At 46.5% G+C, this 14,866-nt stretch overlaps 1 protein-coding gene across 5 annotated transcripts in view; it reads left to right on the top strand.

Moving 5' to 3' along the window:
- Positions 1-14,866, top strand: part of Gmd (GDP-mannose 4,6 dehydratase) — a gene marked incomplete at its 3' end in the record, with an annotated part of 108,607 nt that overhangs the window by 36,809 nt on the left and 56,932 nt on the right.

The raw sequence follows: 14,866 nt of genomic DNA, 5'->3' as shown, positions 1-14,866 counted from the left end.
GTAGTGTCTGTGAGTACCACACTAGTACTCAACACTGGTAACCACACCAGTAGTGTCTGTGAGTACCACACTAGTACTCAACACTGGTAACCACACCAGTAGTGTCTGTGAGTACCACACTAGTACTCAACACTGGTAACCACACCAGTAGTGTCTGTGAGTGCCACACTAGTACTCAACACTGGTAACCACACCAGTAGTGTCTGTGAGTACCACACTAGTACTCAACACTGGTAACCACACCAGTAGTGTCTGTGAGTACCACACTAGTACTCAACACTGATAACCACACCAGTAGTGTCTGTGAGTACCACACTAGTACTCAACACTGGTAACCACACCAGTAGTGTCTGTGAGTACCACACTAGTACTCAACACTGGTAACCACACCAATAGTGTCTGTGAGTACCACACTAGTACTCAACACTGGTAACCACACCAGTAGTGTCAGTGAGTACCACACTAGTACTCAACACTGGTCACTACATCAAGAGGGCCATTAAACCTGTCTATAACCTGTACATCACCTGTCAAGGATATTTTAATACCTAATATATATATTTATACTGAGGAATATATACCTCTCAGTGTATATGCCTCAGCATATATATACACTAAGATGTGTGCAACTCTCAGTGTGTATACACTGAGAGATATACACCTCTCAGTGTATATACATTTGAGAGCATATACATTGTGTACAGAACACTGTTACATAACCTCCTTAGTAACGTCACTGTTATATAACCTTAGTGACGTCACTGTTACATAACCTCCTTAGTAACGTCACTTATATAACCTCCTTAGTGACGTCACTTATATAACCTCCTTAGTGACGTCACTTATATAACCTCCTTAGTGACGTCACTGTTGTATAACCTCCTTAGTAACGTCACTGTTATATAACCTTAGTGATGTCACTGTTACATAACCTTAATGACGTCACTGTTATATAACCCTAGTGACGTCACATATAATCCCTTAGTGAAGTCACTGTTATATAACCCCTTAGTGACGTCACTGTTATATAGCCCTTTAGTGACGTCACTTATATAACATCAGTGACGTCACTGTTGTATAACCTTAGTGACGTCACTATTATATAACCTTAGTGACGTCACTCTTATATAACCCCTTAGTGACGTCATTGTTATAACAGTGATGTCCCTGTTATATAACCTTGGTGACGTCACTGTTATGTAACCTTAGTGAGGTCACTGTTATATAACCTCCTTAGTGGCGTCACTTATATAACTTCCTTAGTGACGTCACTTATATAACTTTCTTAGTGACGTCACTTATGTAACCTTAGTGACGTCATTTTTGTACAACATTCTTAGTGACGTCACTGTTATACAACCCTTTTGTGACGTCACTTATATAACCTTAGTGACGTCACTTATATAACCCCTCAGTGACGCCACTTATATAACCCCTCAGTAATGTCACTGTTATATGATCTTAGTGATGTCACTGCTGTATGATCTTAGTGACGTCACTGTTGTATAACATTTGTGACGTCACTGTTATATAACCTTAATGACGTCACTCTTATATAACCCCTTAGTGACGTCATTGTTGTAACATTAGTTACGTCCCTGTCATATAACCTTAGTGACGTCACTGTTACATAACCTTAGTGACGTCACTGTTATATAACCTTAGTGACGTCATTGTTATATAACATTAGCGATGTCACTGTTATATTACCTTACTGACGTCACTTTATAACCATTAAGTGACTTCACTGTTATATAACATCAGTGAAGTCACTTTCTTACAGCCTTCGTGACATCACTGATATATAACCTTAGTGACGTCAGCACCAGAACTGCCTTGTTTCAAATAACAGTGATTGACCCACATAACAGTATAGTAATAGTTTCAAATGCGTATTTTGCTATTCAAGCCCCATGGTGAGGGTGGTAGTTGAAAGATCCCAGAGATACATCATGGTGAGGGTGGTAGTTGAAAGATCCCAGAGGTACATCATGGTGAGGGTGGTAGTTGAAAGATCCCAGAGGTACATCATGGTGAGGGTGGTAGTTGAAAGATCCCAGAGATACATCATGGTGAGGGTGGTAGTTGAAAGATCCCAGAGATACATCATGGTGAGGGTGGTAGTTGAAAGATCCCAGAGGTACATCATGGTGAGGGTGGTAGTTGAAAGATCCCAGAGGTACATCATGGTGAGGGTGGTAGTTGAAAGATCCCAGAGGTACATCATGGTGAGGGTGGTAGTTGAAAGATCCCAGAGATACATCATGGTGAGGGTGGTAGTTGAAAGATCCCAGAGGTACATCATGGTGAGGGTGGTAGTTGAAAGATCCCAGAGGTACATCATGGTGAGGGTGGTAGTTGAAAGATCCCAGAGATACATCATGGTGAGGGTGGTAGTTGAAAGATCCCAGAGGTACATCATGGTGAGGGTGGTAGTTGAAAGATCCCAGAGGGTGGTAGTTGAAAGATCAGAGGTCATGGTGAGGGTGGTAGTTGAAAGATCCCAGAGGTACATCATGGTGAGGGTGGTAGTTGAAAGATCCCAGAGGTACATCATGGTGAGGGTGGTAGTTGAAAGATCCCAGAGGTACATCATGGTGAGGGTGGTAGTTGAAAGATCCCAGAGGTACATCATGGTGAGGGTGGTAGTTGAAAGATCCCAGAGGTACATCATGGTGAGGGTGGTAGTTGAAAGATCCCAGAGGTACATCATGGTGAGGGTGGTAGTTGAAAGATCCCAGAGGTACATCATGGTGAGGGTGGTAGTTGAAAGATCCCAGAGGTACATCATGGTGAGGGTGGTAGTTGAAAGATCCCAGAGGTACATCATGGTGAGGGTGGTAGTTGAAAGATCCCAGAGGTACATCATGGTGAGGGTGGTAGTTGAAAGATCCCAGAGGTACATCATGGTGAGGGTGGTAGTTGAAAGATCCCAGAGGTACATCATGGTGAGGGTGGTAGTTGAAAGATCCCAGAGGTACATCATGGTGAGGGTGGTAGTTGAAAGATCCCAGAGGTACATCATGGTGAGGGTGGTAGTTGAAAGATCCCAGAGGTACATCATGGTGAGGGTGGTAGTTGAAAGATCCCAGAGGTACATCATGGTGAGGGTGGTAGTTGAAAGATCCCAGAGGTACATCATGGTGAGGGTGGTAGTTGAAAGATCCCAGAGGTACATCATGGTGAGGGTGGTAGTTGAAAGATCCCAGAGGTACATCATGGTGAGGGTGGTAGTTGAAAGATCCCAGAGGTACATCATGGTGAGGGTGGTAGTTGAAAGATCCCAGAGGTACATCATGGTGAGGGTGGTAGTTGAAAGATCCCAGAGGTACATCATGGTGAGGGTGGTAGTTGAAAGATCCCAGAGGTACATCATGGTGAGGGTGGTAGTTGAAAGATCCCAGAGGTACATCATGGTGAGGGTGGTAGTTGAAAGATCCCAGAGGTACATCATGGTGAGGGTGGTAGTTGAAAGATCCCAGAGGTACATCATGGTGAGGGTGGTAGTTGAAAGATCCCAGAGGTACATCATGGTGAGGGTGGTAGTTGAAAGATCCCAGAGGTACATCATGGTGAGGGTGGTAGTTGAAAGATCCCAGAGGTACATCATGGTGAGGGTGGTAGTTGAAAGATCCCAGAGGTACATCATGGTGAGGGTGGTAGTTGAAAGATCCCAGAGGTACATCATGGTGAGGGTGGTAGTTGAAAGATCCCAGAGGTACATCATGGTGAGGGTGGTAGTTGAAAGATCCCAGAGGTACATCATGGTGAGGGTGGTAGTTGAAAGATCCCAGAGGTACATCATGGTGAGGGTGGTAGTTGAAAGATCCCAGAGGTACATCATGGTGAGGGTGGTAGTTGAAAGATCCCAGAGGTACATCATGGTGAGGGTGGTAGTTGAAAGATCCCAGAGGTACATCATGGTGAGGGTGGTAGTTGAAAGATCCCAGAGGTACATCATGGTGAGGGTGGTAGTTGAAAGATCCCAGAGGTACATCATGGTGAGGGTGGTAGTTGAAAGATCCCAGAGGTACATCATGGTGAGGGTGGTAGTTGAAAGATCCCAGAGGTACATCATGGTGAGGGTGGTAGTTGAAAGATCCCAGAGGTACATCATGGTGAGGGTGGTAGTTGAAAGATCCCAGAGGTACATCATGGTGAGGGTGGTAGTTGAAAGATCCCAGAGGTACATCATGGTGAGGGTGGTAGTTGAAAGATCCCAGAGGTACATCATGGTGAGGGTGGTAGTTGAAAGATCCCAGAGGTACATCATGGTGAGGGTGGTAGTTGAAAGATCCCAGAGATACATCATGGTGAGGGTGGTAGTTGAAAGATCCCAGAGGTACATCATGGTGAGGGTGGTAGTTGAAAGATCCCAGAGATACATCATGGTGAGGGTGGTAGTTGAAAGATCCCAGAGATACATCATGGTGAGGGTGGTAGTTGAAAGATCCCAGAGATACATCATGGTGAGGGTGGTAGTTGAAAGATCCCAGAGATACATCATGGTGAGGGTGGTAGTTGAAAGATCCCAGAGATACATCATGGTGAGGGTGGTAGTTGAAAGATCCCAGAGATACATCATGGTGAGGGTGGTAGTTGAAAGATCCCAGAGGTACATCATGGTGAGGGTGGTAGTTGAAAGATCCCAGAGGTACATCATGGTGAGGGTGGTAGTTGAAAGATCCCAGAGGTACATCATGGTGAGGGTGGTAGTTGAAAGATCCCAGAGGTACATCATGGTGAGGGTGGTAGTTGAAAGATCCCAGAGGTACATCATGGTGAGGGTGGTAGTTGAAAGATCCCAGAGGTACATCATGGTGAGGGTGGTAGTTGAAAGATCCCAGAGATACATCATGGTGAGGGTGGTAGTTGAAAGATCCCAGAGGTACATCATGGTGAGGGTGGTAGTTGAAAGATCCCAGAGGTACATCATGGTGAGGGTGGTAGTTGAAAGATCCCAGAGGTACATCATGGTGAGGGTGGTAGTTGAAAGATCCCAGAGGTACATCATGGTGAGGGTGGTAGTTGAAAGATCCCAGAGGTACATCATGGTGAGGGTGGTAGTTGAAAGATCCCAGAGGTACATCATGGTGAGGGTGGTAGTTGAAAGATCCCAGAGGTACATCATGGTGAGGGTGGTAGTTGAAAGATCCCAGAGGTACATCATGGTGAGGGTGGTAGTTGAAAGATCCCAGAGGTACATCATGGTGAGGGTGGTAGTTGAAAGATCCCAGAGGTACATCATGGTGAGGGTGGTAGTTGAAAGATCCCAGAGGTACATCATGGTGAGGGTGGTAGTTGAAAGATCCCAGAGGTACATCATGGTGAGGGTGGTAGTTGAAAGATCCCAGAGGTACATCATGGTGAGGGTGGTAGTTGAAAGATCCCAGAGATACATCATGGTGAGGGTGGTAGTTGAAAGATCCCAGAGGTACATCATGGTGAGGATGGTAGTTGAAAGATCCCAGAGATACATCATGGTGAGGGTGGTAGTTGAAAGATCCCAGAGGTACATCATGGTGAGGGTGGTAGTTGAAAGATCCCAGAGGTACATCATGGTGAGGGTGGTAGTTGAAAGATCCCAGAGGTACATCATGGTGAGGGTGGTAGTTGAAAGATCCCAGAGGTACATCATGGTGAGGGTGGTAGTTGAAAGATCCCAGAGGTACATCATGGTGAGGGTGGTAGTTGAAAGATCCCAGAGGTACATCATGGTGAGGGTGGTAGTTGAAAGATCCCAGAGGTACATCATGGTGAGGGTGGTAGTTGAAAGATCCCAGAGATACATCATGGTGAGGGTGGTAGTTGAAAGATCCCAGAGGTACATCATGGTGAGGGTGGTAGTTGAAAGATCCCAGAGGTACATCATGGTGAGGGTGGTAGTTGAAAGATCCCAGAGGTACATCATGGTGAGGGTGGTAGTTGAAAGATCCCAGAGGTACATCATGGTGAGGGTGGTAGTTGAAAGATCCCAGAGGTACATCATGGTGAGGGTGGTAGTTGAAAGATCCCAGAGGTACATCATGGTGAGGGTGGTAGTTGAAAGATCCCAGAGGTACATCATGGTGAGGGTGGTAGTTGAAAGATCCCAGAGGTACATCATGGTGAGGGTGGTAGTTGAAAGATCCCAGAGGTACATCATGGTGAGGGTGGTAGTTGAAAGATCCCAGAGGTACATCATGGTGAGGGTGGTAGTTGAAAGATCCCAGAGGTACATCATGGTGAGGGTGGTAGTTGAAAGATCCCAGAGGTACATCATGGTGAGGGTGGTAGTTGAAAGATCCCAGAGGTACATCATGGTGAGGGTGGTAGTTGAAAGATCCCAGAGGTACATCATGGTGAGGATGGTAGTTGAAAGATCCCAGAGGTACATCATGGTGAGGGTGGTAGTTGAAAGATCCCAGAGGTACATCATGGTGAGGGTGGTAGTTGAAAGATCCCAGAGGTACATCATGGTGAGGATGGTAGTTGAAAGATCCCAGAGGTACATCATGGTGAGGGTGGTAGTTGAAAGATCCCAGAGGTACATCATGGTGAGGATGGTAGTTGAAAGATCCCAGAGGTACATCATGGTGAGGGTGGTAGTTGAAAGATCCCAGAGGTACATCATGGTGAGGGTGGTAGTTGAAAGATCCCAGAGGTACATCATGGTGAGGGTGGTAGTTGAAAGATCCCAGAGGTACATCATGGTGAGGATGGTAGTTGAAAGATCCCAGAGGTACATCATGGTGAGGGTGGTAGTTGAAAGATCCCAGAGGTACATCATGGTGAGGATGGTAGTTGAAAGATCCCAGAGGTACATCATGGTGAGGGTGGTAGTTGAAAGATCCCAGAGGTACATCATGGTGAGGGTGGTAGTTGAAAGATCCCAGAGGTACATCATGGTGAGGATGGTAGTTGAAAGATCCCAGAGGTACATCATGGTGAGGGTGGTAGTTGAAAGATCCCAGAGGTACATCATGGTGAGGATGGTAGTTGAAAGATCCCAGAGGTACATCATGGTGAGGGTGGTAGTTGAAAGATCCCAGAGGTACATCATGGTGAGGGTGGTAGTTGAAAGATCCCAGAGGTACATCATGGTGAGGGTGGTAGTTGAAAGATCCCAGAGGTACATCATGGTGAGGATGGTAGTTGAAAGATCCCAGAGGTACATCATGGTGAGGGTGGTAGTTGAAAGATCCCAGAGGTACATCATGGTGAGGGTGGTAGTTGAAAGATCCCAGAGGTACATCATGGTGAGGGTGGTAGTTGAAACATCCCAGAGATACATCATGGTGAGGGTGGTAGTTGAAAGATCCCAGAGATACATCATGGTGAGGGTGGTAGTTGAAAGATCCCAGAGGTACATCATGGTGAGGGTGGTAGTTGAAAGATCCCAGAGGTACATCATGGTGAGGGTGGTAGTTGAAAGATCCCAGAGGTACATCATGGTGAGGGTGGTAGTTGAAAGATCCCAGAGGTACATCATGGTGTGGGTGGTAGTTGAAAGATCCCAGAGGTACATCATGGTGAGGGTGGTAGTTGAAAGATCCCAGAGATACATCATGGTGTGGGTGGTAGTTGAAAGATCCCAGAGATACATCATGGTGAGGGTGGTAGTTGAAAGATCCCAGAGGTACATCATGGTGAGGGTGGTAGTTGAAAGATCCCAGAGGTACATCATGGTGAGGGTGGTAGTTGAAAGATCCCAGAGGTACATCATGGTGAGGGTGGTAGTTGAAAGATCCCAGAGGTACATCATGGTGAGGGTGGTAGTTGAAAGATCCCAGAGATACATCATGGTGAGGATGGTAGTTGAAAGATCCCAGAGATACATCATGGTGAGGGTGGTAGTTGAAAGATCCCAGAGATACATCATGGTGAGGATGGTAGTTGAAAGATCCCAGAGATACATCATGGTGAGGATGGTAGTTGAAAGATCCCAGAGGTACATCATGGTGAGGATGGTAGTTGAAAGATCCCAGAGATACATCATGGTGAGGGTGGTAGTTGAAAGATCCCAGAGGTACATCATGGTGAGGATGGTAGTTGAAAGATCCCAGAGGTACATCATGGTGAGGGTGGTAGTTGAAAGATCCCAGAGGTACATCATGGTGAGGGTGGTAGTTGAAAGATCCCAGAGGTACATCATGGTGAGGGTGGTAGTTGAAACATCCCAGAGATACATCATGGTGAGGGTGGTAGTTGAAAGATCCCAGAGATACATCATGGTGAGGGTGGTAGTTGAAAGATCCCAGAGGTACATCATGGTGAGGGTGGTAGTTGAAAGATCCCAGAGGTACATCATGGTGAGGGTGGTAGTTGAAAGATCCCAGAGGTACATCATGGTGAGGGTGGTAGTTGAAAGATCCCAGAGGTACATCATGGTGTGGGTGGTAGTTGAAAGATCCCAGAGGTACATCATGGTGAGGGTGGTAGTTGAAAGATCCCAGAGATACATCATGGTGTGGGTGGTAGTTGAAAGATCCCAGAGATACATCATGGTGAGGGTGGTAGTTGAAAGATCCCAGAGGTACATCATGGTGAGGGTGGTAGTTGAAAGATCCCAGAGGTACATCATGGTGAGGGTGGTAGTTGAAAGATCCCAGAGGTACATCATGGTGAGGGTGGTAGTTGAAAGATCCCAGAGGTACATCATGGTGAGGGTGGTAGTTGAAAGATCCCAGAGATACATCATGGTGAGGATGGTAGTTGAAAGATCCCAGAGATACATCATGGTGAGGGTGGTAGTTGAAAGATCCCAGAGATACATCATGGTGAGGATGGTAGTTGAAAGATCCCAGAGGTACATCATGGTGAGGGTGGTAGTTGAAAGATCCCAGAGGTACATCATGGTGAGGGTGGTAGTTGAAAGATCCCAGAGATACATCATGGTGAGGATGGTAGTTGAAAGATCCCAGAGGTACATCATGGTGAGGGTGGTAGTTGAAAGATCCCAGAGATACATCATGGTGAGGATGGTAGTTGAAAGATCCCAGAGGTACATCATGGTGAGGGTGGTAGTTGAAAGATCCCAGAGATACATCATGGTGAGGATGGTAGTTGAAAGATCCCAGAGGTACATCATGGTGAGGATGGTAGTTGAAAGATCCCAGAGGTACATCATGGTGAGGGTGGTAGTTGAAAGATCCCAGAGATACATCATGGTGAGGATGGTAGTTGAAAGATCCCAGAGGTACATCATGGTGAGGGTGGTAGTTGAAAGATCCCAGAGATACATCATGGTGAGGGTGGTAGTTGAAAGATCCCAGAGGTACATCATGGTGAGGGTGGTAGTTGAAAGATCCCAGAGATACATCATGGTGAGGGTGGTAGTTGAAAGATCCCAGAGGTACATCATGGTGAGGGTGGTAGTTGAAAGATCCCAGAGGTACATCATGGTGAGGGTGGTAGTTGAAACATCCCAGAGATACATCATGGTGAGGGTGGTAGTTGAAAGATCCCAGAGATACATCATGGTGAGGGTGGTAGTTGAAAGATCCCAGAGGTACATCATGGTGAGGGTGGTAGTTGAAACATCCCAGAGATACATCATGGTGAGGGTGGTAGTTGAAAGATCCCAGAGATACATCATGGTGAGGGTGGTAGTTGAAAGATCCCAGAGGTACATCATGGTGAGGGTGGTAGTTGAAAGATCCCAGAGATACATCATGGTGAGGGTGGTAGTTGAAAGATCCCAGAGGTACATCATGGTGAGGGTGGTAGTTGAAAGATCCCAGAGATACATCATGGTGAGGGTGGTAGTTGAAAGATCCCAGAGGTACATCATGGTGAGGGTGGTAGTTGAAAGATCCCAGAGGTACATCATGGTGAGGGTGGTAGTTGAAAGATCCCAGAGATACATCATGGTGAGGGTGGTAGTTGAAAGATCCCAGAGATACATCATGGTGAGGATGGTAGTTGAAAGATCCCAGAGGTACATCATGGTGAGGGTGGTAGTTGAAAGATCCCAGAGGTACATCATGGTGAGGGTGGTAGTTGAAAGATCCCAGAGGTACATCATGGTGAGGGTGGTAGTTGAAAGATCCCAGAGGTACATCATGGTGAGGGTGGTAGTTGAAAGATCCCAGAGATACATCATGGTGAGGGTGGTAGTTGAAAGATCCCAGAGGTACATCATGGTGAGGGTGGTAGTTGAAAGATCCCAGAGATACATCATGGTGAGGGTGGTAGTTGAAAGATCCCAGAGATACATCATGGTGAGGATGGTAGTTGAAAGATCCCAGAGGTACATCATGGTGAGGATGGTAGTTGAAAGATCCCAGAGGTACATCATGGTGAGGGTGGTAGTTGAAAGATCCCAGAGATACATCATGGTGAGGGTGGTAGTTGAAAGATCCCAGAGGTACATCATGGTGAGGATGGTAGTTGAAAGATCCCAGAGATACATCATGGTGAGGGTGGTAGTTGAAAGATCCCAGAGATACATCATGGTGAGGGTGGTAGTTGAAAGATCCCAGAGATACATCATGGTGAGGGTGGTAGTTGAAAGATCCCAGAGGTACATCATGGTGTGGGTGGTAGTTGAAAGATCCCAGAGATACATCATGGTGAGGGTGGTAGTTGAAAGATCCCAGAGGTACATCATGGTGAGGGTGGTAGTTGAAAGATCCCAGAGATACATCATGGTGAGGGTGGTAGTTGAAAGATCCCAGAGATACATCATGGTGAGGGTGGTAGTTGAAAGATCCCAGAGGTACATCATGGTGAGGGTGGTAGTTGAAAGATCCCAGAGATACATCATGGTGAGGGTGGTAGTTGAAAGATCCCAGAGATACATCATGGTGAGGGTGGTAGTTGAAAGATCCCAGAGATACATCATGGTGAGGGTGGTAGTTGAAAGATCCCAGAGATACATCATGGTGAGGGTGGTAGTTGAAAGATCCCAGAGGTACATCATGGTGAGGGTGGTAGTTGAAAGATCCCAGAGGTACATCATGGTGTGGGTGGTAGTTGAAAGATCCCAGAGGTACATCATGGTGAGGGTGGTAGTTGAAAGATCCCAGAGATACATCATGGTGAGGGTGGTAGTTGAAAGATCCCAGAGGTACATCATGGTGTGGGTGGTAGTTGAAAGATCCCAGAGGTACATCATGGTGAGGGTGGTAGTTGAAAGATCCCAGAGGTACATCATGGTGAGGGTGGTAGTTGAAAGATCCCAGAGGTACATCATGGTGAGGGTGGTAGTTGAAACATCCCAGAGATACATCATGGTGAGGGTGGTAGTTGAAAGATCCCAGAGATACATCATGGTGAGGGTGGTAGTTGAAAGATCCCAGAGGTACATCATGGTGAGGGTGGTAGTTGAAAGATCCCAGAGGTACATCATGGTGAGGGTGGTAGTTGAAAGATCCCAGAGATACATCATGGTGAGGATGGTAGTTGAAAGATCCCAGAGATACATCATGGTGAGGGTGGTAGTTGAAAGATCCCAGAGATACATCATGGTGAGGGTGGTAGTTGAAAGATCCCAGAGATACATCATGGTGAGGGTGGTAGTTGAAAGATCCCAGAGATACATCATGGTGAGGGTGGTAGTTGAAAGATCCCAGAGATACATCATGGTGAGGATGGTAGTTGAAAGATCCCAGAGATACATCATGGTGAGGGTGGTAGTTGAAAGATCCCAGAGGTACATCATGGTGAGGGTGGTAGTTGAAAGATCCCAGAGATACATCATGGTGAGGATGGTAGTTGAAAGATCCCAGAGATACATCATGGTGAGGGTGGTAGTTGAAAGATCCCAGAGATACATCATGGTGAGGGTGGTAGTTGAAAGATCCCAGAGGTACATCATGGTGTGGGTGGTAGTTGAAAGATCCCAGAGGTACATCATGGTGAGGGTGGTAGTTGAAAGATCCCAGAGGTACATCATGATGTGGGTGGTAGTTGAAAGATCCCAGAGGTACATCATGGTGTGGGTGGTAGTTGAAAGATCCCAGAGATACATCATGGTGAGGATGGTAGTTGAAAGATCCCAGAGGTACATCATGGTGAGGGTGGTAGTTGAAAGATCCCAGAGATACATCATGGTGAGGGTGGTAGTTGAAAGATCCCAGAGATACATCATGGTGAGGGTGGTAGTTGAAAGATCCCAGAGATACATCATGGTGAGGGTGGTAGTTGAAAGATCCCAGAGATACATCATGGTGAGGGTGGTAGTTGAAAGATCCCAGAGATACATCATGGTGAGGGTGGTAGTTGAAAGATCCCAGAGATACATCATGGTGAGGGTGGTAGTTGAAAGATCCCAGAGGTACATCATGGTGTGGGTGGTAGTTGAAAGATCCCAGAGGTACATCATGGTGAGGGTGGTAGTTGAAAGATCCCAGAGGTACATCATGATGTGGGTGGTAGTTGAAAGATCCCAGAGGTACATCATGGTGTGGGTGGTAGTTGAAAGATCCCAGAGATACATCATGGTGAGGATGGTAGTTGAAAGATCCCAGAGGTACATCATGGTGAGGGTGGTAGTTGAAAGATCCCAGAGATACATCATGGTGAGGGTGGTAGTTGAAAGATCCCAGAGATACATCATGGTGAGGGTGGTAGTTGAAAGATCCCAGAGATACATCATGGTGAGGGTGGTAGTTGAAAGATCCCAGAGATACATCATGGTGAGGGTGGTAGTTGAAAGATCCCAGAGATACATCATGGTGAGGGTGGTAGTTGAAAGATCCCAGAGGTACATCATGGTGTGGGTGGTAGTTGAAAGATCCCAGAGGTACATCATGGTGAGGGTGGTAGTTGAAAGATCCCAGAGGTACATCATGGTGTGGGTGGTAGTTGAAAGATCCCAGAGATACATCATGGTGAGGGTGGTAGTTGAAAGATCCCAGAGATACATCATGGTGAGGGTGGTAGTTGAAAGATCCCAGAGGTACATCATGGTGAGGGTGGTAGTTGAAAGATCCCAGAGGTACATCATGGTGAGGGTGGTAGTTGAAAGATCCCAGAGATACATTATGGTGAGGGTGGTGGTTGAAAGATCCCAGAGGTACATCATGGTGAGGGTGGTAGTTGAAAGATCCCAGAGGTACATCATGATGTGGGTGGTAGTTGAAAGATCCCAGAGGTACATCATGGTGTGGGTGGTAGTTGAAAGATCCCAGAGATACATCATGGTGAGGGTGGTAGTTGAAAGATCCCAGAGGTACATCATGGTGAGGGTGGTAGTTGAAAGATCCCAGAGGTACATCATGATGTGGGTGGTAGTTGAAAGATCCCAGAGGTACATCATGGTGTGGGTGGTAGTTGAAAGATCCCAGAGATACATCATGGTGAGGATGGTAGTTGAAAGATCCCAGAGGTACATCATGGTGAGGGTGGTAGTTGAAAGATCCCAGAGGTACATCATGGTGAGGGTGGTAGTTGAAACATCCCAGAGATACATCATGGTGAGGGTGGTAGTTGAAAGATCCCAGAGATACATCATGGTGAGGGTGGTAGTTGAAAGATCCCAGAGGTACATCATGGTGAGGGTGGTAGTTGAAAGATCCCAGAGATACATCATGGTGAGGGTGGTAGTTGAAAGATCCCAGAGGTACATCATGGTGAGGGTGGTAGTTGAAAGATCCCAGAGATACATAATGGTGAGGGTGGTAGTTGAAAGATCCCAGAGGTACATCATGGTGAGGGTGGTAGTTGAAAGATCCCAGAGGTACATCATGGTGAGGGTGGTAGTTGAAAGATCCCAGAGGTACATCATGGTGAGGGTGGTAGTTGAAAGATCCCAGAGGTACATCATGGTGAGGGTGGTAGTTGAAAGATCCCAGAGATACATTATGGTGAGGGTGGTGGTTGAAAGATCCCAGAGGTACATCATGGTGAGGGTGGTAGTTGAAAGATCCCAGAGGTACATCATGGTGTGGGTGGTAGTTGAAAGATCCCAGAGATACATCATGGTGAGGGTGGTAGTTGAAAGATCCCAGAGATACATCATGGTGAGGGTGGTAGTTGAAAGATCCCAGAGGTACATCATGGTGAGGGTGGTAGTTGAAAGATCCCAGAGGTACATCATGGTGAGGGTGGTAGTTGAAAGATCCCAGAGATACATTATGGTGAGGGTGGTAGTTGAAAGATCCCAGAGGTACATCATGATGTGGGTGGTAGTTGAAAGATCCCAGAGGTACATCATGGTGTGGGTGGTAGTTGAAAGATCCCAGAGATACATCATGGTGAGGGTGGTAGTTGAAAGATCCCAGAGGTACATCATGGTGAGGGTGGTAGTTGAAAGATCCCAGAGGTACATCATGATGTGGGTGGTAGTTGAAAGATCCCAGAGGTACATCATGGTGTGGGTGGTAGTTGAAAGATCCCAGAGATACATCATGGTGAGGATGGTAGTTGAAAGATCCCAGAGGTACATCATGGTGAGGGTGGTAGTTGAAAGATCCCAGAGGTACATCATGGTGAGGGTGGTAGTTGAAACATCCCAGAGATACATCATGGTGAGGGTGGTAGTTGAAAGATCCCAGAGATACATCATGGTGAGGGTGGTAGTTGAAAGATCCCAGAGGTACATCATGGTGAGGGTGGTAGTTGAAAGATCCCAGAGATACATCATGGTGAGGGTGGTAGTTGAAAGATCCCAGAGGTACATCATGGTGAGGGTGGTAGTTGAAAGATCCCAGAGATACATAATGGTGAGGGTGGTAGTTGAAAGATCCCAGAGGTACATCATGGTGAGGGTGGTAGTTGAAAGATCCCAGAGGTACATCATGGTGAGGGTGGTAGTTGAAAGATCCCAGAGGTACATCATGGTGAGGGTGGTAGTTGAAAGATCCCAGAGGTACATCATGGTGAGGGTGGTAGTTGAAAGATCCCAGAGATACATTATGGTGAGGGTGGTGGTTGAAAGATC

Source organism: Cherax quadricarinatus, chromosome 20, assembly GCF_038502225.1.
Source record: "Cherax quadricarinatus isolate ZL_2023a chromosome 20, ASM3850222v1, whole genome shotgun sequence".
Taxonomy (NCBI): domain Eukaryota; kingdom Metazoa; phylum Arthropoda; class Malacostraca; order Decapoda; family Parastacidae; genus Cherax; species Cherax quadricarinatus.
Note: the sequence above shows the minus strand (reverse complement) of the source record. Positions and strands in the feature narration are given on the sequence as shown.